The 26,572-nt window shown below is 43.5% G+C and overlaps 1 protein-coding gene and 10 non-coding genes across 11 annotated transcripts in view; all 11 read right to left on the bottom strand.

The window, feature by feature from the left end:
- The window catches only part of LOC139235670 (probable G-protein coupled receptor 139), a 91,211-nt gene that overhangs the window by 27,545 nt on the left and 37,094 nt on the right, over window positions 1-26,572 (bottom strand). The gene's annotated exons all lie outside the window — the stretch shown is intronic.
- On the bottom strand, window positions 7-89 carry trnal-uaa (transfer RNA leucine (anticodon UAA)). Its single transcript has one exon. It is a non-coding gene; the product is annotated as a tRNA-Leu (tRNA).
- Window positions 2,400-2,482, bottom strand: trnal-uaa (transfer RNA leucine (anticodon UAA)). The gene has a single exon. It is a non-coding gene; the product is annotated as a tRNA-Leu (tRNA).
- On the bottom strand, window positions 4,792-4,874 carry trnal-uaa (transfer RNA leucine (anticodon UAA)). The gene has a single exon. It is a non-coding gene; the product is annotated as a tRNA-Leu (tRNA).
- trnal-uaa (transfer RNA leucine (anticodon UAA)) lies at window positions 7,185-7,267 on the bottom strand. The gene has a single exon. It is a non-coding gene; the product is annotated as a tRNA-Leu (tRNA).
- trnal-uaa (transfer RNA leucine (anticodon UAA)) lies at window positions 9,578-9,660 on the bottom strand. Its single transcript has one exon. It is a non-coding gene; the product is annotated as a tRNA-Leu (tRNA).
- Window positions 11,970-12,052, bottom strand: trnal-uaa (transfer RNA leucine (anticodon UAA)). Its single transcript has one exon. It is a non-coding gene; the product is annotated as a tRNA-Leu (tRNA).
- Window positions 14,363-14,445, bottom strand: trnal-uaa (transfer RNA leucine (anticodon UAA)). Its single transcript has one exon. It is a non-coding gene; the product is annotated as a tRNA-Leu (tRNA).
- trnal-uaa (transfer RNA leucine (anticodon UAA)) lies at window positions 16,756-16,838 on the bottom strand. Its single transcript has one exon. It is a non-coding gene; the product is annotated as a tRNA-Leu (tRNA).
- On the bottom strand, window positions 19,148-19,230 carry trnal-uaa (transfer RNA leucine (anticodon UAA)). Its single transcript has one exon. It is a non-coding gene; the product is annotated as a tRNA-Leu (tRNA).
- trnat-ggu (transfer RNA threonine (anticodon GGU)) lies at window positions 25,096-25,178 on the bottom strand. Its single transcript has one exon. It is a non-coding gene; the product is annotated as a tRNA-Thr (tRNA).

Raw genomic sequence — 26,572 nt, 5'->3', positions numbered from 1 at the left:
AGTAGTTACCAGGAGTGGGGCTCGAACCCACGCGGGTATAAACCCTTTGGATCTTAAGCCCAACGCCTTAACCACTCGGCCATCCTGGTGCTGTCAGCGATTAGATTCTGTCTCTGTGAGAATCTGGGCTTCAACTCCACCTCCACAGACACACACAAACACATCGGGTTTCAGGGAGTATTTCCGAACATTTTTCGGAATATTGATACGGGCGCAACTCTCCTATTCTTTTTCGAGCAATGCTCTGGGACCTCTCACAACCACCCGAGTGCGCAGACGGAGCTTCAATTTAAGATTTCATCCGAAAGTCAACAGTTTCAACAATGCAAAATTCCCCAAATGCTGCAGTTGAGTGTTAGCCAAGGTTATATGCTCAAGTCTCAGGAGTGCGACTTGTACACACAAACTCCTGATTCAGTCAAGAATGCTGCAACTGAACCAAAGCTGAGACAAAAGTTCACAGCCATATTACTTTCCCAAGTCTTTTTTTTAAGTTCCGGGACATATCAAATTCATGGTGATGATTTCCACAGACAGTTGCACATACACATCGACATTTTTACAGATAGACAGACACAGAGGCACACACACAAAAATTTACACGCACCAACGGTCATGCACAGATGCCTTAGACATCTCGAGGGATAGACATGCTGAATCACTGACGCAACTTTGGCTGATTTTTGCGATTTTCTATCCGTATGTATCGTGAATATTGCAGATTAATGAAAGAAAGAAAATAGCGGCGTCATTGAAAGGTGTGGGACGTTGTTCCGTCTATCTCAGAATCAGTTTTGCAGGGACCTGGTTAAATTGTCAAAAAGAATGAAATATGCTGAGAAACGGAGTCGGCAGGATTCAAATCTATGCGGGGAAACCCGAATGGATTTTTAGTCTATGGGCCACGACTACTGGCTCGTTGCCTTTTTAAATGTTACTCAGTTAAAACTCAACCATCCATCTCTGTGCAGCAGACGGCCACAGAATAGTGAAAAATTCACCGTTTGCTAAAAATCTGGAAGAGGCTGTATTTTTGCTGCTCTATATTGCTCTGGAACTTTTTAATATGAATCTATACCAAGAAACAGAAGCAAAATTCTGCCTTTTGTAAAATGCAGCCTCCCCGTTAGGAAATTGAACCGTGGTCTCCCGTGTGACAGGCGGGGATATTCACCACTTTCCCACGAGAAATTTATGCGCATGGGTTTTGTCAAAGCAATATTCGAGCTGTGAATAGAACTGGACACCATGAGAAGTCGACAGACACATTGCGAGACAGAGACAAACCGACAAACAGGGAGAGACAGACAGCGAGATCGAGACAACGAGAGACAGCAAGTGTGAGACTGAAAACGAGAGGCAGACTGAGTGAGAAAAAGACTCTCAAACAGATACATCTAAAGAGATCTGTGTGTGTGATCTATAAAGAGAAAGAGGGAAAGAGTGAGAGAAAGACCTTCATAAAGAAAGTAACAAGGAGAGAGACAGATGGAGAAAGAGAACGACAGATAGACAGAGAGACAAAGAAATAAAAAGAAAATGTTGGAAATTCTCAGCAGGTTAGAGACAGGAAGCACCAGCGACAGGCAAAGAGAGACAGGCAGGCAGAGACATAGATAGACAGAGATGATGGGAAAGAATGAAACAGTCAGACAGTGACTGAGAGAATCCCATTGCAACACAACTGGACACCGTGAGAAAGAGACAGGCACATTGAGAGACAGAGAGGCAAACAGCAAAACAGGGAGAAACTGACAGCGAGGTACAGACAGAGAGAGACAGAAAGTTTGAGACTGAGAGTTAGGGTCAGACTGAGTGAGGCAAAGACTCAAACACATACATATACAGAGATGTGTTTGTCTGATTTATAAAGAGAGGGAGGGAAAGAGTGAGAGAAAGACAGGGACAAGGAGAGAGACAAAGAGGGAGACAGATAGAGAGAAAGATAAATAGAGAGAGAGAGACATCGAGACAAAAATAGAAAATGATGGAAATACTCATCAGGTTAGAGACAGGGACGAGCAGAGACAGGCAAAGACAGAGATGATGGAAAAGAACGAGACAGTCAGATAGAGAGTATGACAGAATCCCATTGGAACAGAACTGGATACCGTGTGAAGGAGACAGATTGAGAGACAGAGACAAACAGAGAAACAGGGACAGACAGAGTGAATCAGAGAGAGGCAGACTGAGAGAGACAAAGACTCAAACACACAAATACATACACAGCTCTCTAAAGACAGAGCGAGAGGCAGAGACTGAGCGATACAGATACATTTCACAATTTCATTTCATTATCTGCTCAGATTGTCAATGAGCTACAGAAAAATGCAAAGGCAACAGATGAAAATCAGTTATCACTGAGCAGAATGGGAAAAATCACTGTTTAATTAAGTAATTACCAGGAGTGGGGCTCGAACCCACGCGGGTATAAACCCATTGGATCTTAAGCCCAACGCCTTAACCACTCGGCCATCCTGGTGCTGTCAGCGATTAGATTCTGTCTCTGTGAGAATCTGGGCTTCAACTCCACCTCCACAGACACACACAAACACATCGGGTTTCAGGGAGTATTTCCGAACATTTTTCGGAATATTGATACGGGCGCAACTCTCCTATTCTTTTTCGAGCAATGCTCTGGGACCTCTCACAACCACCCGAGTGCGCAGACGGAGCTTCAATTTAAGATTTCATCCGAAAGTCAACAGTTTCAACAATGCAAAATTCCCCAAATGCTGCAGTTGAGTGTTAGCCAAGGTTATATGCTTAAGTCTCAGGAGTGCGACTTGTACACACAAACTCCTGATTCAGTCAAGAATGCTGCAACTGAACCAAAGCTGAGACAAAAGTTCACAGCCATATTACTTTCCCAAGTCTTTTTTTTAAGTTCCGGGACATACCAAATTCATGGTGATGATTTCCACAGACAGTTGCACATACACATCGACATTTTTACAGATAGACAGACACAGATGCACACACACAAAATTTACACGCACCAACGGTCATGCACAGATGCCTTAGACATCTCGAGGGATAGACATGCTGAATCACTGACGCAACTTTGGCTGATTTTTGCGATTTTCTATCCGTATGTATCGTGAATATTGCAGATTAATGAAAGAAAGAAAATAGCGGCGTCATTGAAAGGTGTGGTACGTTGTTCCGTCTATCTCAGAATCAGTTTTGCAGGGACCTGGTTAAATTGTCAAAAAGAATGAAATATGCTGAGAAACGGAGTCGGCAGGATTCAAATCTATGCGGGGAAACCCGAATGGATTTTTAGTCTATGGGCCACGACTACTGGCTCGTTGCCTTTTTAAATGTTACTCAGTTAAAACTCAACCATCCATCTCTGTGCAGCAGACGGCCACAGAATAGTGAAAAAGTCACCGTTTGCTAAAAATCTGGAAGAGGCTGTATTTTTGCTGCTCTATATTGCTCTGGAACTTTTTAACATGAATCTATACCAAGAAACAGAAGCAAAATTCTGCCTTTTGTAAAATTCAGCCTCCCCGTTAGGAAATTGAACCGTGGTCTCCCGTGTGACAGGCGGGGATATTCACCACTTTCCCACGAGAAATTTATGCGCATGGGTTTTGTCAAAGCAATATTCGAGCTGTGAATAGAACTGGACACCATGAGAAGTCGACAGACACATTGCGAGACAGAGACAAACCGACAAACAGGGAGAGACAGACAGCGAGATCGAGACAACGAGAGACAGCAAGTGTGAGACTGAAAACGAGAGGCAGACTGAGTGAGAAAAAGACTCTCAAACACATACATCTAAAGAGATCTGTGTGTGTGATCTATAAAGAGAAAGAGGGAAAGAGTGAGAGAAAGACCTTCATAAAGAAGGTGACAAGGAGAGAGACAGATGGAGAAAGAGAACGACAGATAGACAGAGAGACAAAGAAATAAAAAGAAAATGTTGGAAATTCTCAGCAGGTTAGAGACAGGAAGCACCAGCGACAGGCAAAGAGAGACAGGCAGGCAGAGACATAGATAGACAGAGATGATGGGAAAGAATGAAACAGTCAGACAGAGACTGAGAGAATCCCATTGGAACACAACTGGACACCGTGAGAAAGAGACAGGCACATTGAGAGACAGAGAGGCAAACAGCAAAACAGGGAGAAACTGACAGCAAGGTACAGACAGAGAGAGACAGAAAGTTTGAGACTGAGAGTTAGGGTCAGACTGAGTGAGGCAAAGACTCAAACACATACATATACAGAGATGTGTTTGTCTGATTTATAAAGAGAGGGAGGGAAAGAGTGAGAGAAAGACAGGGACAAGGAGAGAGACAAAGAGGGAGACAGATAGAGAGAAAGATAAATAGAGAGAGAGAGACATCGAGACAAAAATAGAAAATGATGGAAATACTCATCAGGTTAGAGACAGGGACGAGCAGAGACAGGCAAAGACAGAGATGATGGAAAAGAACGAGACAGTCAGATAGAGAGTATGACAGAATCCCATTGGAACAGAACTGGATACCGTGTGAAGGAGACAGATTGAGAGACAGAGACAAACAGAGAAACAGGGACAGACAGAGTGAATCAGAGAGAGGCAGACTGAGAGAGACAAAGACTCAAACACACAAATACATACACAGCTCTCTAAAGACAGAGCGAGAGGCAGAGACTGAGCGATACAGATACATTTCACAATTTCATTTCATTATCTGCTCAGATTGTCAATGAGCTACAGAAAAATGCAAATGCAACAGATGAAAATCAGTTATCACTGAGCAGAATGGGAAAAATCACTGTTTAATTAAGTAATTACCAGGAGTGGGGCTCGAACCCACGCGGGTATAAACCCATTGGATCTTAAGACCAACGCCTTAACCACTCGGCCATCCTGGTGCTGTCAGCGATTAGATTCTGTCTCTGTGAGAATCTGGGCTTCAACTCCACCTCCACAGACACACACAAACACATCGGGTTTCAGGGAGTATTTCCGAACATTTTTCGGAATATTGATACGGGCGCAACTCTCCTATTCTTTTTCGAGCAATGCTCTGGGACCTCTCACAACCACCCGAGTGCGCAGACGGAGCTTCAATTTAAGATTTCATCCGAAAGTCAACAGTTTCAACAATGCAAAATTCCCCAAATGCTGCAGTTGAGTGTTAGCCAAGGTTATATGCTCAAGTCTCAGGAGTGCGACTTGTACACACAAACTCCTGATTCAGTCAAGAATGCTGCAACTGAACCAAAGCTGAGACAAAAGTTCACAGCCATATTACTTTCCCAAGTCTTTTTTTTAAGTTCCGGGACATACCAAATTCATGGTGATGATTTCCACAGACAGTTGCACATACACATCGACATTTTTACAGATAGACAGACACAGAGGCACACACACAAAAATTTACACGCACCAACGGTCATGCACAGATGCCTTAGACATCTCGAGGGATAGACATGCTGAATCACTGACGCAACTTTGGCTGATTTTTGCGATTTTCTATCCGTATGTATCGTGAATATTGCAGATTAATGAAAGAAAGAAAATAGCGGCGGAATTGAAAGGTGTGGGACGTTGTTCCGTCTATCTCAGAATCAGTTTTGCAGGGACCTGGTTAAATTGTCAAAAAGAATGAAATATGCTGAGAAACGGAGTCGGCAGGATTCAAATCTATGCGGGGAAACCCGAATGGATTTTTAGTCTATGGGCCACGACTACTGGCTCGTTGCCTTTTTAAATGTTACTCAGTTAAAACTCAACCATCCATCTCTGTGCAGCAGACGGCCACAGAATAGTGAAAAAGTCACCGTTTGCTAAAAATCTGGAAGAGGCTGTATTTTTGCTGCTCTATATTGCTCTGGAACTTTTTAATATGAATCTATACCAAGAAACAGAAGCAAAATTCTGCCTTTTGTAAAATGCAGCCTCCCCGTTAGGAAATTGAACCGTGGTCTCCCGTGTGACAGGCGGGGATATTCACCACTTTCCCACGAGAAATTTATGCGCATGGGTTTTGTCAAAGCAATATTCGAGCTGTGAATAGAACTGGACACCATGAGAAGTCGACAGACACATTGCGAGACAGAGACAAACCGACAAACAGGGAGAGACAGACAGCGAGATCGAGACAACGAGAGACAGCAAGTGTGAGACTGAAAACGAGAGGCAGACTGAGTGAGAAAAAGACTCTCAAACACATACATCTAAACAGATCTGTGTGTGTGATCTATAAAGAGAAAGAGGGAAAGAGTGAGAGAAAGACCTTCATAAAGAAAGTGACAAGGAGAGAGACAGATGGAGAAAGAGAACGACAGATAGACAGAGAGACAAAGAAATAAAAAGAAAATGTTGGAAATTCTCAGCAGGTTAGAGACAGGAAGCACCAGCGACAGGCAAAGAGAGACAGGCAGGCAGAGACATAGATAGACAGAGATGATGGGAAAGAATGAAACAGTCAGACAGAGACTGAGAGAATCCCATTGGAACACAACTGGACACCGTGAGAAAGAGACAGGCACATTGAGAGACAGAGAGGCAAACAGCAAAACAGGGAGAAACTGACAGCGAGGTACAGACAGAGAGAGACAGAAAGTTTGAGACTGAGAGTTAGGGTCAGACTGAGTGAGGCAAAGACTCAAACACATACATATACAGAGATGTGTTTGTCTGATTTATAAAGAGAGGGAGGGAAAGAGTGAGAGAAAGACAGGGACAAGGAGAGAGACAAAGAGGGAGACAGATAGAGAGAAAGATAAATAGAGAGAGAGAGACATCGAGACAAAAATAGAAAATGATGGAAATACTCATCAGGTTAGAGACAGGGACGAGCAGAGACAGGCAAAGACAGAGATGATGGAAAAGAACGAGACAGTCAGATAGAGAGTATGACAGAATCCCATTGGAACAGAACTGGATACCGTGTGAAGGAGACAGATTGAGAGACAGAGACAAACAGAGAAACAGGGACAGACAGAGTGAATCAGAGAGAGGCAGACTGAGAGAGACAAAGACTCAAACACACAAATACATACACAGCTCTCTAAAGACAGAGCGAGAGGCAGAGACTGAGCGATACAGATACATTTCACAATTTCATTTCATTATCTGCTCAGATTGTCAATGAGCTACAGAAAAATGCAAATGCAACAGATGAAAATCAGTTATCACTGAGCAGAATGGGAAAAATCACTGTTTAATTAAGTAATTACCAGGAGTGGGGCTCGAACCCACGCGGGTATAAACCCATTGGATCTTAAGCCCAACGCCTTAACCACTCGGCCATCCTGGTGCTGTCAGCGATTAGATTCTGTCTCTGTGAGAATCTGGGCTTCAACTCCACCTCCACAGACACACACAAACACATCGGGTTTCAGGGAGTATTTCCGAACATTTTTCAGAATATTGATACGGGCGCAACTCTCCTATTCTTTTTCGAGCAAAGCTCTGGGACCTCTCACAACCACCCGAGTGCGCAGATGGAGCTTCAATTTAAGATTTCATCCGAAAGTCAACAGTTTCAACAATGCAAAATTCCCCAAATGCTGCAGTTGAGTGTTAGCCAAGGTTATATGCTCAAGTCTCAGGAGTGCGACTTGTACACACAAACTCCTGATTCAGTCAAGAATGCTGCAACTGAACCAAAGCTGAGACAAACGTTCACAGCCATATTACTTTCCCAAGTCTTTTTTTTAAGTTCCGGGACATACCAAATTCATGGTGATGATTTCCACAGACAGTTGCACATACACATCGACATTTTTACAGATAGACAGACACAGAGGCACACACACAAAAATTTACACGCACGAACGGTCATGCACAGATGCCTTAGACATCTCGAGGGATAGACATGCTGAATCACTGACGCAACTTTGGCTGATTTTTGCGATTTTCTATCCGTATGTATCGTGAATATTGCAGATTAATGAAAGAAAGAAAATAGCGGCGGCATTGAAAGGTGTGGGACGTTGTTCCGTCTATCTCACAATCAGTTTTGCAGGGACCTGGTTAAATTGTCAAAAAGAATGAAATATGCTGAGAAACGGAGTCGGCAGGATTCAAATCTATGCGGGGAAACCCGAATGCATTTTTAGTCTATGGGCCACGACTACTGGCTCGTTGCCTTTTTAAATGTTACTCAGTTAAAACTCAACCATCCATCTCTGTGCAGCAGACGGCCACAGAATAGTGAAAAATTCACCGTTTGCTAAAAATCTGGAAGAGGCTGTATTTTTGCTGCTCTATATTGCTCTGGAACTTTTTAATATGAATCTATACCAAGAAACAGAAGCAAAATTCTGCCTTTTGTAAAATGCAGCCTCCCCGTTAGGAAATTGAACCGTGGTCTCCCGTGTGACAGGCGGGGATATTCACCACTTTCCCACGAGAAATTTATGCGCATGGGTTTTGTCAAAGCAATATTCGAGCTGTGAATAGAACTGGACACCATGAGAAGTCGACAGACACATTGCGAGACAGAGACAAACCGACAAACAGGGAGAGACAGACAGCGAGATCGAGACAACGAGAGACAGCAAGTGTGAGACTGAAAACGAGAGGCAGACTGAGTGAGAAAAAGACTCTCAAACAGATACATCTAAAGAGATCTGTGTGTGTGATCTATAAAGAGAAAGAGGGAAAGAGTGAGAGAAAGACCTTCATAAAGAAAGTAACAAGGAGAGAGACAGATGGAGAAAGAGAACGACAGATAGACAGAGAGACAAAGAAATAAAAAGAAAATGTTGGAAATTCTCAGCAGGTTAGAGACAGGAAGCACCAGCGACAGGCAAAGAGAGACAGGCAGGCAGAGACATAGATAGACAGAGATGATGGGAAAGAATGAAACAGTCAGACAGTGACTGAGAGAATCCCATTGCAACACAACTGGACACCGTGAGAAAGAGACAGGCACATTGAGAGACAGAGAGGCAAACAGCAAAACAGGGAGAAACTGACAGCGAGGTACAGACAGAGAGAGACAGAAAGTTTGAGACTGAGAGTTAGGGTCAGACTGAGTGAGGCAAAGACTCAAACACATACATATACAGAGATGTGTTTGTCTGATTTATAAAGAGAGGGAGGGAAAGAGTGAGAGAAAGACAGGGACAAGGAGAGAGACAAAGAGGGAGACAGATAGAGAGAAAGATAAATAGAGAGAGAGAGACATCGAGACAAAAATAGAAAATGATGGAAATACTCATCAGGTTAGAGACAGGGACGAGCAGAGACAGGCAAAGACAGAGATGATGGAAAAGAACGAGACAGTCAGATAGAGAGTATGACAGAATCCCATTGGAACAGAACTGGATACCGTGTGAAGGAGACAGATTGAGAGACAGAGACAAACAGAGAAACAGGGACAGACAGAGTGAATCAGAGAGAGGCAGACTGAGAGAGACAAAGACTCAAACACACAAATACATACACAGCTCTCTAAAGACAGAGCGAGAGGCAGAGACTGAGCGATACAGATACATTTCACAATTTCATTTCATTATCTGCTCAGATTGTCAATGAGCTACAGAAAAATGCAAAGGCAACAGATGAAAATCAGTTATCACTGAGCAGAATGGGAAAAATCACTGTTTAATTAAGTAATTACCAGGAGTGGGGCTCGAACCCACGCGGGTATAAACCCATTGGATCTTAAGCCCAACGCCTTAACCACTCGGCCATCCTGGTGCTGTCAGCGATTAGATTCTGTCTCTGTGAGAATCTGGGCTTCAACTCCACCTCCACAGACACACACAAACACATCGGGTTTCAGGGAGTATTTCCGAACATTTTTCGGAATATTGATACGGGCGCAACTCTCCTATTCTTTTTCGAGCAATGCTCTGGGACCTCTCACAACCACCCGAGTGCGCAGACGGAGCTTCAATTTAAGATTTCATCCGAAAGTCAACAGTTTCAACAATGCAAAATTCCCCAAATGCTGCAGTTGAGTGTTAGCCAAGGTTATATGCTTAAGTCTCAGGAGTGCGACTTGTACACACAAACTCCTGATTCAGTCAAGAATGCTGCAACTGAACCAAAGCTGAGACAAAAGTTCACAGCCATATTACTTTCCCAAGTCTTTTTTTTAAGTTCCGGGACATACCAAATTCATGGTGATGATTTCCACAGACAGTTGCACATACACATCGACATTTTTACAGATAGACAGACACAGATGCACACACACAAAATTTACACGCACCAACGGTCATGCACAGATGCCTTAGACATCTCGAGGGATAGACATGCTGAATCACTGACGCAACTTTGGCTGATTTTTGCGATTTTCTATCCGTATGTATCGTGAATATTGCAGATTAATGAAAGAAAGAAAATAGCGGCGTCATTGAAAGGTGTGGTACGTTGTTCCGTCTATCTCAGAATCAGTTTTGCAGGGACCTGGTTAAATTGTCAAAAAGAATGAAATATGCTGAGAAACGGAGTCGGCAGGATTCAAATCTATGCGGGGAAACCCGAATGGATTTTTAGTCTATGGGCCACGACTACTGGCTCGTTGCCTTTTTAAATGTTACTCAGTTAAAACTCAACCATCCATCTCTGTGCAGCAGACGGCCACAGAATAGTGAAAAAGTCACCGTTTGCTAAAAATCTGGAAGAGGCTGTATTTTTGCTGCTCTATATTGCTCTGGAACTTTTTAACATGAATCTATACCAAGAAACAGAAGCAAAATTCTGCCTTTTGTAAAATTCAGCCTCCCCGTTAGGAAATTGAACCGTGGTCTCCCGTGTGACAGGCGGGGATATTCACCACTTTCCCACGAGAAATTTATGCGCATGGGTTTTGTCAAAGCAATATTCGAGCTGTGAATAGAACTGGACACCATGAGAAGTCGACAGACACATTGCGAGACAGAGACAAACCGACAAACAGGGAGAGACAGACAGCGAGATCGAGACAACGAGAGACAGCAAGTGTGAGACTGAAAACGAGAGGCAGACTGAGTGAGAAAAAGACTCTCAAACACATACATCTAAAGAGATCTGTGTGTGTGATCTATAAAGAGAAAGAGGGAAAGAGTGAGAGAAAGACCTTCATAAAGAAGGTGACAAGGAGAGAGACAGATGGAGAAAGAGAACGACAGATAGACAGAGAGACAAAGAAATAAAAAGAAAATGTTGGAAATTCTCAGCAGGTTAGAGACAGGAAGCACCAGCGACAGGCAAAGAGAGACAGGCAGGCAGAGACATAGATAGACAGAGATGATGGGAAAGAATGAAACAGTCAGACAGAGACTGAGAGAATCCCATTGGAACACAACTGGACACCGTGAGAAAGAGACAGGCACATTGAGAGACAGAGAGGCAAACAGCAAAACAGGGAGAAACTGACAGCAAGGTACAGACAGAGAGAGACAGAAAGTTTGAGACTGAGAGTTAGGGTCAGACTGAGTGAGGCAAAGACTCAAACACATACATATACAGAGATGTGTTTGTCTGATTTATAAAGAGAGGGAGGGAAAGAGTGAGAGAAAGACAGGGACAAGGAGAGAGACAAAGAGGGAGACAGATAGAGAGAAAGATAAATAGAGAGAGAGAGACATCGAGACAAAAATAGAAAATGATGGAAATACTCATCAGGTTAGAGACAGGGACGAGCAGAGACAGGCAAAGACAGAGATGATGGAAAAGAACGAGACAGTCAGATAGAGAGTATGACAGAATCCCATTGGAACAGAACTGGATACCGTGTGAAGGAGACAGATTGAGAGACAGAGACAAACAGAGAAACAGGGACAGACAGAGTGAATCAGAGAGAGGCAGACTGAGAGAGACAAAGACTCAAACACACAAATACATACACAGCTCTCTAAAGACAGAGCGAGAGGCAGAGACTGAGCGATACAGATACATTTCACAATTTCATTTCATTATCTGCTCAGATTGTCAATGAGCTACAGAAAAATGCAAATGCAACAGATGAAAATCAGTTATCACTGAGCAGAATGGGAAAAATCACTGTTTAATTAAGTAATTACCAGGAGTGGGGCTCGAACCCACGCGGGTATAAACCCATTGGATCTTAAGACCAACGCCTTAACCACTCGGCCATCCTGGTGCTGTCAGCGATTAGATTCTGTCTCTGTGAGAATCTGGGCTTCAACTCCACCTCCACAGACACACACAAACACATCGGGTTTCAGGGAGTATTTCCGAACATTTTTCGGAATATTGATACGGGCGCAACTCTCCTATTCTTTTTCGAGCAATGCTCTGGGACCTCTCACAACCACCCGAGTGCGCAGACGGAGCTTCAATTTAAGATTTCATCCGAAAGTCAACAGTTTCAACAATGCAAAATTCCCCAAATGCTGCAGTTGAGTGTTAGCCAAGGTTATATGCTCAAGTCTCAGGAGTGCGACTTGTACACACAAACTCCTGATTCAGTCAAGAATGCTGCAACTGAACCAAAGCTGAGACAAAAGTTCACAGCCATATTACTTTCCCAAGTCTTTTTTTTAAGTTCCGGGACATACCAAATTCATGGTGATGATTTCCACAGACAGTTGCACATACACATCGACATTTTTACAGATAGACAGACACAGAGGCACACACACAAAAATTTACACGCACCAACGGTCATGCACAGATGCCTTAGACATCTCGAGGGATAGACATGCTGAATCACTGACGCAACTTTGGCTGATTTTTGCGATTTTCTATCCGTATGTATCGTGAATATTGCAGATTAATGAAAGAAAGAAAATAGCGGCGGAATTGAAAGGTGTGGGACGTTGTTCCGTCTATCTCAGAATCAGTTTTGCAGGGACCTGGTTAAATTGTCAAAAAGAATGAAATATGCTGAGAAACGGAGTCGGCAGGATTCAAATCTATGCGGGGAAACCCGAATGGATTTTTAGTCTATGGGCCACGACTACTGGCTCGTTGCCTTTTTAAATGTTACTCAGTTAAAACTCAACCATCCATCTCTGTGCAGCAGACGGCCACAGAATAGTGAAAAAGTCACCGTTTGCTAAAAATCTGGAAGAGGCTGTATTTTTGCTGCTCTATATTGCTCTGGAACTTTTTAATATGAATCTATACCAAGAAACAGAAGCAAAATTCTGCCTTTTGTAAAATGCAGCCTCCCCGTTAGGAAATTGAACCGTGGTCTCCCGTGTGACAGGCGGGGATATTCACCACTTTCCCACGAGAAATTTATGCGCATGGGTTTTGTCAAAGCAATATTCGAGCTGTGAATAGAACTGGACACCATGAGAAGTCGACAGACACATTGCGAGACAGAGACAAACCGACAAACAGGGAGAGACAGACAGCGAGATCGAGACAACGAGAGACAGCAAGTGTGAGACTGAAAACGAGAGGCAGACTGAGTGAGAAAAAGACTCTCAAACACATACATCTAAACAGATCTGTGTGTGTGATCTATAAAGAGAAAGAGGGAAAGAGTGAGAGAAAGACCTTCATAAAGAAAGTGACAAGGAGAGAGACAGATGGAGAAAGAGAACGACAGATAGACAGAGAGACAAAGAAATAAAAAGAAAATGTTGGAAATTCTCAGCAGGTTAGAGACAGGAAGCACCAGCGACAGGCAAAGAGAGACAGGCAGGCAGAGACATAGATAGACAGAGATGATGGGAAAGAATGAAACAGTCAGACAGAGACTGAGAGAATCCCATTGGAACACAACTGGACACCGTGAGAAAGAGACAGGCACATTGAGAGACAGAGAGGCAAACAGCAAAACAGGGAGAAACTGACAGCGAGGTACAGACAGAGAGAGACAGAAAGTTTGAGACTGAGAGTTAGGGTCAGACTGAGTGAGGCAAAGACTCAAACACATACATATACAGAGATGTGTTTGTCTGATTTATAAAGAGAGGGAGGGAAAGAGTGAGAGAAAGACAGGGACAAGGAGAGAGACAAAGAGGGAGACAGATAGAGAGAAAGATAAATAGAGAGAGAGAGACATCGAGACAAAAATAGAAAATGATGGAAATACTCATCAGGTTAGAGACAGGGACGAGCAGAGACAGGCAAAGACAGAGATGATGGAAAAGAACGAGACAGTCAGATAGAGAGTATGACAGAATCCCATTGGAACAGAACTGGATACCGTGTGAAGGAGACAGATTGAGAGACAGAGACAAACAGAGAAACAGGGACAGACAGAGTGAATCAGAGAGAGGCAGACTGAGAGAGACAAAGACTCAAACACACAAATACATACACAGCTCTCTAAAGACAGAGCGAGAGGCAGAGACTGAGCGATACAGATACATTTCACAATTTCATTTCATTATCTGCTCAGATTGTCAATGAGCTACAGAAAAATGCAAATGCAACAGATGAAAATCAGTTATCACTGAGCAGAATGGGAAAAATCACTGTTTAATTAAGTAATTACCAGGAGTGGGGCTCGAACCCACGCGGGTATAAACCCATTGGATCTTAAGCCCAACGCCTTAACCACTCGGCCATCCTGGTGCTGTCAGCGATTAGATTCTGTCTCTGTGAGAATCTGGGCTTCAACTCCACCTCCACAGACACACACAAACACATCGGGTTTCAGGGAGTATTTCCGAACATTTTTCAGAATATTGATACGGGCGCAACTCTCCTATTCTTTTTCGAGCAAAGCTCTGGGACCTCTCACAACCACCCGAGTGCGCAGATGGAGCTTCAATTTAAGATTTCATCCGAAAGTCAACAGTTTCAACAATGCAAAATTCCCCAAATGCTGCAGTTGAGTGTTAGCCAAGGTTATATGCTCAAGTCTCAGGAGTGCGACTTGTACACACAAACTCCTGATTCAGTCAAGAATGCTGCAACTGAACCAAAGCTGAGACAAACGTTCACAGCCATATTACTTTCCCAAGTCTTTTTTTTAAGTTCCGGGACATACCAAATTCATGGTGATGATTTCCACAGACAGTTGCACATACACATCGACATTTTTACAGATAGACAGACACAGAGGCACACACACAAAAATTTACACGCACGAACGGTCATGCACAGATGCCTTAGACATCTCGAGGGATAGACATGCTGAATCACTGACGCAACTTTGGCTGATTTTTGCGATTTTCTATCCGTATGTATCGTGAATATTGCAGATTAATGAAAGAAAGAAAATAGCGGCGGCATTGAAAGGTGTGGGACGTTGTTCCGTCTATCTCACAATCAGTTTTGCAGGGACCTGGTTAAATTGTCAAAAAGAATGAAATATGCTGAGAAACGGAGTCGGCAGGATTCAAATCTATGCGGGGAAACCCGAATGCATTTTTAGTCTATGGGCCACGACTACTGGCTCGTTGCCTTTTTAAATGTTACTCAGTTAAAACTCAACCATCCATCTCTGTGCAGCAGACGGCCACAGAATAGTGAAAAATTCACCGTTTGCTAAAAATCTGGAAGAGGCTGTATTTTTGCTGCTCTATATTGCTCTGGAACTTTTTAATATGAATCTATACCAAGAAACAGAAGCAAAATTCTGCCTTTTGTAAAATGCAGCCTCCCCGTTAGGAAATTGAACCGTGGTCTCCCGTGTGACAGGCGGGGATATTCACCACTTTCCCACGAGAAATTTATGCGCATGGGTTTTGTCAAAGCAATATTCGAGCTGTGAATAGAACTGGACACCATGAGAAGTCGACAGACACATTGCGAGACAGAGACAAACCGACAAACAGGGAGAGACAGACAGCGAGATCGAGACAACGAGAGACAGCAAGTGTGAGACTGAAAACGAGAGGCAGACTGAGTGAGAAAAAGACTCTCAAACAGATACATCTAAAGAGATCTGTGTGTGTGATCTATAAAGAGAAAGAGGGAAAGAGTGAGAGAAAGACAATCATAAAGAAAGTGACAAGGAGAGAGACAGATGGAGAAAGAGAACGACAGATAGACAGAGAGACAAAGAAATAAAAAGAAAATGTTGGAAATTCTCAGCAGGTTAGAGACAGGAAGTACCAGCGACAGGCAAAGAGAGACAGGCAGGCAGAGACATAGTTAGACAGAGATGATGGGAAAGAATGAAACAGTCAGACAGAGACTGAGAGAATCCCATTGGAACACAACTGGACACCGTGAGAAAGAGACAGGCACATTGAGAGACAGAGAGGCAAACAGCAAAACAGGGAGAAACTGACAGCGAGGTACAGACAGAGAGAGACAGAAAGTTTGAGACTGAGAGTTAGGGTCAGACTGAGTGAGGCAAAGACTCAAACACATACATATACAGAGATGTGTTTGTCTGATTTATAACGAGAGGGAGGGAAAGAGTGAGAGAAAGACAGGGACAAGGAGAGAGACAAAGAGGGAGACAGATAGAGAGAAAGATAAATAGAGAGAGAGAGACATCGAGACAAAAATAGAAAATGATGGAAATACTCATCAGGTTAGAGACAGGGACGAGCAGAGACAGGCAAAGACAGAGATGATGGAAAAGAACGAGACAGTCAGATAGAGAGTATGACAGAATCCCACTGGAACAGAACTGGATACCGTGTGAAGGAGACAGATTGAGAGACAGAGACAAACAGAGAAACAGGGACAGACAGAGTGAATCAGAGAGAGGCAGACTGAGAGAGACAAAGACTCAAACACACAAATACATACACAGCTCTCTAAAGACAGAGCGAGAGGCAGAGACTGAGCGATACAGATACATTTCACAATTTCATTTCATTATCTGCTCAGATTGTCAATGAGCTACAGAAAAATGCAAATGCAACAGATGAAAATCAGTTATCACTGAGCAGAATGGGAAAAATCACTGTTTAATTAAGTAATTACCAGGAGTGGGGCTCGAACCCACGCGGGTATAAACCCATTGGATCTTAAGCCCAACGCCTTAACCACTCGGCCATCCTGGTGCTGTCAGCGATTAGATTCTGTCTCTGTGAGAATCTGGGCTTCAACTCCACCTCCACAGACACACACAAACACATCGGGTTTCAGGGAGTATTTCCGAACATTTTTCGGAATATTGATACGGGCGCAACTCTCCTATTCTTTTTCGAGCAATGCTCTGGGACCTCTCACAACCACCCGAGTGCGCAGACGGAGCTTCAATTTAAGATTTCATCCGAAAGTCAACAGTTTCAACAATGCAAAATTCCCCAAATGCTGCAGTTGAGTGTTAGCCAAGGTTATATGCTCAAGTCTCAGGAGTGCGACTTGTACACACAAACTCCTGATTCAGTCAAGAATGCTGCAACTGAACCAAAGCTGAGACAAAAGTTCACAGCCATATTACTTTCCCAAGTCTTTTTTTTAAGTTCCGGGACATACCAAATTCATGGTGATGATTTCCACAGACAGTTGCACATACACATCGACATTTTTACAGATAGACAGACACAGAGGCACACACACAAAAATTTACACGCACCAACGGTCATGCACAGATGCCTTAGACATCTCGAGGGATAGACATGCTGAATCACTGACGCAACTTTGGCTGATTTTTGCGATTTTCTATCCGTATGTATCGTGAATATTGCAGATTAATGAAAGAAAGAAAATAGCGGCGGAATTGAAAGGTGTGGGACGTTGTTCCGTCTATCTCAGAATCAGTTTTGCAGGGACCTGTTTAAATTGTCAAAAAGAATGAAATATGCTGAGAAACGGAGTCGGCAGGATTCAAATCTATGCGGGGAAACCCGAATGGATTTTTAGTCTATGGGCACGACTACTGGCTCGTTGCCTTTTTAAATGTTACTCAGTTAAAACTCAACCATCCATCTCTGTGCAGCAGACGGCCACAGAATAGTGAAAAAGTCACCGTTTGCTAAAAATCTGGAAGAGGCTGTATTTTTGCTGCTCTATATTGCTCTGGAACTTTTTAATATGAATCTATACCAAGAAACAGAAGCAAAATTCTGCCTTTTGTAAAATGCAGCCTCCCCGTTAGGAAATTGAACCGTGGTCTCCCGTGTGACAGGCGGGGATATTCACCACTTTCCCACGAGAAATTTATGCGCATGGGTTTTTTCAAAGCAATATTCGAGCTGTGAATAGAACTGGACACCATGAGAAGTCGACAGACACATTGCGAGACAGAGACAAACCGACAAACAGGGAGAGACAGACAGCGAGATCGAGACAACGAGAGACAGCAAGTGTGAGACTGAAAACGAGAGGCAGACTGAGTGAGAAAAAGACTCTCAAACACATACATCTAAAGAGATCTGTGTGTGTGATCTATAAAGAGAAAGAGGGAAAGAGTGAGAGAAAGACAATCATAAAGAAAGTGACAAGGAGAGAGACAGATGGAGAAAGAGAACGACAGATAGACAGAGAGACAAAGAAATAAAAAGAAAATGTTGGAAATTCTCAGCAGGTTAGAGACAGGAAGTACCAGCGACAGGCAAAGAGAGACAGGCAGGCAGAGACATAGTTAGACAGAGATGATGGGAAAGAATGAAACAGTCAGACAGAGATTGAGAGAATCCCATTGGAACACAACTGGACACCGTGAGAAAGAGACAGGCACATTGAGAGACAGAGAGGCAAACAGCAAAACAGGGAGAAACTGACAGCGAGGTACAGACAGAGAGAGACAGAAAGTTTGAGACTGAGAGTTAGGGTCAGACTGAGTGAGGCAAAGACTCAAACACATACATATACAGAGATGTGTTTGTCTGATTTATAAAGAGAGGGAGGGAAAGAGTGAGAGAAAGACAGGGACAAGGAGAGAGACAAAGAGGGAGACAGATAGAGAGAAAGATAAATAGAGAGAGAGAGACATCGAGACAAAAATAGAAAATGATGGAAATACTCATCAGGTTAGAGACAGGGACGAGCAGAGACAGGCAAAGACAGAGATGATGGAAAAGAACGAGACAGTCAGATAGAGAGTATGACAGAATCCCATTGGAACAGAACTGGATACCGTGTGAAGGAGACAGATTGAGAGACAGAGACAAACAGAGAAACAGGGACAGACAGAGTGAATCAGAGAGAGGCAGACTGAGAGAGACAAAGACTCAAACGCACAAATACACATACAGCTCTCTAAAGACAGAGCGAGAGGCAGAGACTGAGCGATACAGATACATTTCACAATTTCATTTCATTATCTGCTCAGATTGTCACCGAGCTACAGAAAAATGCAAATGCAACAGATGAAAATCACTTATCACTGAGCAGAATGGGAGATATCACTGTTTAATTAAGTAATTACCAGGAGTGGGGCTCGAACCCACGCGGGTATAAACCCATTAGATCTTAAGCCCAACGCCTTAACCACTCGGCCATCCTGGTGCTGTCAGCGATTAGATTCTGTCTCTGTGAGAATCTGGGCTTCAACTCCACCTCCACAGACACACACAAACACATCGGTTTTCAGGGAGTATTTCCGAACATTTTTCGGAATATTGATACGGGGGCAACTCTCCTATTCTTTTTCGAGCAATGCTCTGCGACCTATCACAACCACCCGAGTGCGCAGACGGAGCTTCAATTTAAGATTTCATCCGAAAGTCAACAGTTTCAACAATGCAAAATTCCCCAAATGCTGCAGTTGAGTGTTAGCCAAGGTTATATGCTCAAGTCTCAGGAGTGCGACTTGTACACACAAACTCCTGATTCAGTCAAGAATGCTGCCACTGAACCAAAGCTGAGACAAAAGTTCACAGCCATATTACTTTCCCAAGTCTTTTTTTTAAGTTCCGGGACATACCAAATTCATGGTGATGATTTCCACAGGCAGTTGCACATACACATAGACATTTTTACAGATAGACAGACACAGAGACACACACACAAAAATTTACAAGCACCAACGGACATGCACAGATGCCTTAGACATCTCGAGGGATAGAAAGGCTGAATCACTGTCGCAACTTTGGCTGATTTTTGCGATTTTCTATCCGTATGTATCGTGAATATTGCAGATTATTGAAAGAAAGAAAATAGCGGCAGCATTGAAAGGTGTAGGACGTTGTTCCGTCTATCTCAGAATCAGTTTTGCAGGGACCTGTTTAAATTGTCAAACAGAATGAAATATGTTGAGAAACGGAGTCGGCAGGATTCAAATCTATGCAGTGAAACCCGAATGGATTTTTAGTCTATGGCCTTAACCACTGGGCCACGACTACTGGCTCGCTGCCTTTTTTAATGTTACTCAGTTGAAACTCAACCATCCATCTCTGTGCAGCAGACGGCCACAGAATAGTGAAAAAGTCACCGTTTGCTAAAAATCAGGAAGAGGCTGTATTTTTGCTGCTCTATACTGCTCTGGAACTTTTTAATATGAATCTATACCAAGAAACAGAAGCAAAATTCTGCCTTTTGTAAAATGCAGCCTCCCCGTTTGGGAATTGAACCGTGGTCTCCCGTGTGACAGATGGGGATATTCACCACTTTCCCACGAGGAATTGATGCGCATGGGTTTTGTCAAAGCAATATTCGAGCTGTGAATAGAACTGGACACCATGAGAAGGCTATGGGACCTTTCACATCCACCCGAGTGTGCAGATGAAGCTTCAATTTAACATTTCATCCGAATGTCAACAGCTTCAACAATGCAAAATTCCCCAAGCACTGCATTTGAGTGTCAGCCAAGATGACGTGCTCAAGTCTCAGGAGTGCGACTGACACACACTACCTCCTGATTCAGTCGAGAATGGAGCCACTGAAAAAAGCCGATACCAAAGATCACAACCGTATTATTTTCCCGAAGCTTTTTAAAATTTCCAGGACGCACCAAATTCATGGTGATGATTTCCATAGACAGTTGCACATACACAGAGACATGCATACAGACAGACATACACAGACACACACACACACAATAACCAAAAATATACACGCATCAACATAGAAACATAGAAACAAATAAATTAGTTGCAGGAGTAGGCCATTCGGCCCTTCGAGCCTGCACCATCATTCAATAAGATCATGGCTGATCATTCAACCTCAGTACCCCTTTCCTGCTTTCTCTCCATACCCCTTGATCCCTTTAGCCGTAAGGGCCATATCTAACTCCGTTTTGAATATATCTAACGATCTGGCCTCAACAACTTTCTGCGGTAGAGAATGCCAGAGTGAAGAAGTTTCTCCTCATTTCGGTCCTAAATACCTTACCACTTAATCTTACACTGTCACCCTTGGTTCTCGAATTCCACAGCAATGGGAACATTCTACCCGCCTCTAACCTGTCCAATCTCGTCAGAATTTTATATATTTCTATGAGAGCGCCTCTCATTCTTCTAAACTCCAGTGGATACCAGTCCAGTTGATCCAGTCTCTCCTCATATGTCAGTCCTGCCATCCCGGGAATCAAGCTGGTGAATCTTCGCTGTACTCCCTCAATAGCAAGGACGTCCTTCCTCAGATTGTGAGAACAAAACTAAACACAATATTCCAGGTGTGACCCCACCAAGGGTCTGTACAACTGCAGTCAGACCTCCCTGCTCCTGTACTCAAATCACCCAGCTATGAAGGCGAACATGCCATTTGCCTGCTTCACCGCCTGCTGCACCTGCGTGCCAACTTTCAATGACTGATGTACCATGACACCCAGATCAAGATATACACAGAGTGCCTTATACAAATAGATGGATAGACAGGCAGGTTCACTGTCGCTACTTTGGCTGGCTTTTGTTCCATCTATCTCAGAATCAGTTTTGCATGAAACTGGTTAAATTATCAAACAGAATGAAACATGCTGAGAAACGCAGTCGGCCGGAATCAAATCTGCACGGGGCAACCCCAATAGATTTTCAGTCCATCGTCTTAACCACTCGGCCACAACTACTGGTCCGCTGCCTTGTTAAATGTTACTCAGATAAAACTCAGTCATCCATTTCTGTGCAGCAGACGGCCACAGAATCCGGAAACAGTCTCCGTTTGTTAAAAATCTGGAAGTAGCAATCTGATCTTGCTGTATTTTTAATGTTCTATGTACTCTGGAACTTTTTAACATGAGTCGATACCAAGAAACAAAAGTAAAACTTTGTATATTTGAAACAACTGCCTCCTCGTTGGCGAATTGAACCCCAGTCTCCCGCATGACAGGCAGGGATACTCACCACTATACTAACGAGGAACTGACAGATAGTGGCTCTGTCAGACCTGGAATCGAGATGTGAACAGAACTGGACACCATGAGAAGCCGACCGACGTATTGAGAGACAGAGACAAACCGACAAACAGGGAGAGACAGACAACGAGATAGAGACAACGAGAGACAGAAAGTATGAGTCTGAGGCAGACTGAGTGAGAAAAAGACTCAAATACAAACATATACAGAGATGTGTGTGTGTGATTTATAAAGAAAGAGAGGGAAAGAGTGAGAGAAAGACAATGATAAAGACAGTGACAAGGAGAGAGACAGATAGCGAGAGAGAGATAGAGACAAAAAATGAAAATGATGGAAATACTTGTCAGGTTAGAGACAGGGACGAACAGAGGCCAGCAAAGACATGGTCAGACAGAAATGATGGGAAAGAGAGAGCCAGTCAGACAAAGAGTCTGAAAGAATCCCATTGGGACATACGTGGACACCGTGAGAAAGAGACAGATTGAGAGACAGAGACAAATCGAGAAACAGGGACAGATAGATTGAGACAAAGACTCAAACATACAAACGCATACACAGCTCTCGAAAGAGAGAGAGAGGCAGAGACCGAGCGACACAGATACATTTCACAATTTCATTTCATTATCGGCTCAGAGTGTCACATAGGTACAGAAAATTACAGATTCAACAGATGAAAATCCGGTATCACTGATCGGAATGGGAGGAAATCCGTGTTAAATTAAAGATATACCAGGAGTGGGGTACAAACCCACGCGGGAAAAGTCCATTGAATTTTAAAGCCACCGCCTTAACCACGCGGCCATCCTGGTCCTGTCACAATCTGGATTCTGTCTCTGCGAGAATCTGGATTCAACCCCACTCCCACAGACACACACATACACATCGTTTTTCAGTGAGCATTTACGAACATTTTTAGTAATATTGACACGGGGGCAACTCTCCTATTCTTTTTCGAGTAATGCTCTGGGATGTTTCACATCCATACGAGGGTGCAGACGGAGCATCAATTTAACATTTCATCCGAACATCAACAGCTTCAACAATGCAAAATTCCCCAAGTGCTGCACTAGAGCGTTAGCCAAGATTATATGCTTAAGTCTCAAGAGTGGGAATTGAACACACAAACTCCTGATTCAGTCGAGACTGCTGCCACTGCAACAAAGCCGATATCAAAGTTCACAACAGTATTATTTTTCCCAATTCTTTTTTATAAGTTCCAGGACATACCAAATTCATGGTGGTGATTTCCACAGACAGTTACACGCACCAACGGAGATGCACCGATGCCTTAGACATATAGAAGGATAGGCAGTCTGAATCACTGTAGAAACTTTGACAGCTTTTTGCGTTTTTCTATCCGTATGTATCTTTAATATTGCAGATTAATAAAAATCAGAAAGAGATGTCAGTGTTGAAAGGTGTGGGATGTTATTCCACCTATCTCAGGATCAGTTTTGTAGAGACATGGTTAAATTTGTGAAATGCAATGAAAAATGCTGGGTATCGAAGTCTGCAGGATTCGAACCTGCATGGGGAAAACTCAATGGATTTCGAGTTCATCGCCTTAACCACTCGGCCACGACTAATGCATTTCTGCCTCCTTGAACGTTGCGCAGAAACAACTCAGTCATCCATCTCTGTGCAGCAGACGGCCAAAGAATCATGAAAAAGTCTCCGTTTGCTCAAAATCAGGAAGAGGCAATCTCCTCTACCTGTATTTTTACAGTTCTATATTGCTCTGGAACTTTTTAATATGAATCTCTTCCAAGAAACAGAAGTAAAATTCAACATTTTGAAACAACTGCCTCCCCGTCGGGGAATTGATCCCCGGACTCCTCATGACAGGCGGGGATACTCACCACTATACAAACGAGAAACTGACGAGCATCAGTTCTGTCAGAGCAGGAATCGAGTTGTGAATAGAACTGGACACCATGAAAAGTCGACAGACACATTGAGAGACAGAGGCAAACCGACAAACAGGGAGAGACAGACAGCGAGATAGAGACAACGAGAGACAGAAAGTGTGAGACTGAGAAGGAGAGGCAGACTGAGTGAGAAAAAGACTCAAACACATACATATACAGAGGTCTGTGTGTGTGATCTATTAAGAGAGAGAGGGATAGAATGAGAGAAAGACAATGATAAATACAGTGACAAGGAGAGATACAGATAGAGAGAGAGAGATAGAGACAAAAGCAGAAAATGATGGAAACTCTTATCAGGTTAGAGACAGGGACTAATAGAGACAGACAAAGGGAGACAGACAGGCAGAGACATAGACAGACAGAGATGATGGGAAAGAGTGAGACAGTCAGAAAGAGAGACTGAGAGAATCCGATTGGAACAGAACTGGACACCGTGAGAAAGAGAGAGACACATTGAGAAACAGAGACAAACAGGGAAACAGGGAGTGACAGAAAGTGAGATACAGACGGAGAGAGACAGAAAGTTTGAGACTGAGACGGAGGGTCAGACTGCGTGAGACAAAGACTTGAAAACATATATACACAGAGATGTGTTTGCGTGCTCCAAAAAGAGAGGGAGGCAAATAGTGATGGAATGAAAAGAAAAAGCCAGGGACAAAGAGAGAGACAAAGAGGGAGACAGATAGAGAAAAAGACAGATAGAGAGAGAGACAAAGAGGCAAAAACAGAAAATGATGGAAATACTCATCAGGTTGGAGGCAGGGAGTAATAGAGACAGGCAAAGACATGGACAGACAGAGATGATGGAAAGAGAGAGACAGTCAGACAGATAGTCTGAGAGAATCCCTTTGGAACAGAACTTGACACCGTGAGAAAGAGACAGATTGAGAGACAGAGACAAACAAAGTAAAAGGGACAGACAGAGTGAATCAGAGAGAGGCAGAATGAGAGAGACAAAGATTCAAATACACAAACACATACACAGCTCTCTAAAGGGAGAGAGAGGCAGAGACTTAGCGACACAGATACATTGCACAATTTCATTTCATTATCTGCTCAGAGTGTCACCGAGTTACAGGAAAATGCAAATGCAACAGATGAAATTCGGGTATCACTGAGCAGGATGGGAAAAAAATCTTTGTTTAATTAAGCAATCACCAGGACTGGGATACGAACCCACGAGCGTAAAAACCCATTGGATCACCAGCCCAACGCCTTAACCACTCGGCCATCCTGGTCCCGTCAGCAATTGGATTCTGTCTCTGTGAGAATCTGGGCTTCATCTCCACCCCCACAGCCACACACATGCACATCGGGTTTCAGGGAGCATTTCCGATCATTTTTAGCAATATTGACTAGGGGGCAACTTTCCTATTCTTTTTGAAGTAATGCTCTGGGACCTCTCACATCCACCCGAGTGCGCAGACGGAGCTTCAATTTAACATTTCATCCGAATGTCAACAGCTTCAACAATGCAAAATTCCCCAAGTCCTGCAGTTGAGTGTTAGCAAAGATTATATGCTCAAGTCTCAGGAGTGCGACTTGAACACACAAACTCCTGATTCAGTCGAGAATGCTGCCACTGAACCAAAGCTGAGACAAAAGTTCACAGCCGTATTACTTTCCCCAAGTCTTTTTTTTTAAGTTCCAGGACATACCAAGTTCACGGTGATGATTTCCACAGACAGTTGCACATACACAGAGACATATATACAGATAGACAGACACAGAGACACAGTCGATTCAATCTCTCCTCATATGTCAGTCCTGCCATCCCGGGAATCAGTCAGGTAAACCTTTGCTGCACTCCCTCAATAGCAAGAAAGACCTTCCTCAGATTACGAGACCAAAACTGAACACAATATTCCAGGTGAGGTCTCACAAAGGTCCTGTACAACTGCAGTAAGACCTCCCTGCGCCGATACTCAAATCCCCGAGCTATGAAGGCCAACATACCATTTGCCTTCTTCACTGCCTGCTGCAACTGCATGCCAGCTTTCAATGACTGATGTACCATGACACCCAGGTCTCGTTGCAGCTCCCGTTTTCCAAATCTGTTGCCATACAGATAATATTCTGCCTTCGTGTTTTTGCCACTAAAGTGGATAACCTCATATTTATCCACATTATACTGCATCTGCCATGCATTTGCCCTCTCACCTAACCGGTCCAAGTCACCCTGCAGCCTCTTAGCGTCCTCCTCACAGCTCACACCGCCACCCTGTTAGTATCATCTGCAAACTTGAAGATATTACACTCAATTCCTTCATCTAAATCATTAATGTATATTGTAAATAGCTGGGATCCCAGCACTGAGCGCTGTGGCACCCCACTAGTCACTGCCTGCTTTTCTGAAAAGGACCGTTTATCCCGACTCTCTGCTTTCTGTCTGCCAACCAGTTCTCTATCCACGTCAGTACATTACCCCCAATACCATGTGCTTTAACTTTGAACACCAATACGTGTGTGGGACCTTGTTGAAAGCCTTTTGAAAGTCCAAATACACCACATCCACTGGTTGCCCTTGTCCATTATACTAGCTACATCCTCAAATAATTCCAGAAGTTTTGTCGAGCTTGATTTCCCATTCATATATTCATGCAGCTTGGACCGATCCTGTCACTGCTTTCCA

This window comes from Pristiophorus japonicus, chromosome 23 (genome assembly GCF_044704955.1).
Source record: "Pristiophorus japonicus isolate sPriJap1 chromosome 23, sPriJap1.hap1, whole genome shotgun sequence".
NCBI lineage: Eukaryota > Metazoa > Chordata > Chondrichthyes > Pristiophoridae > Pristiophorus > Pristiophorus japonicus.
This window is presented reverse-complemented; position numbering and strand designations above follow the sequence as displayed.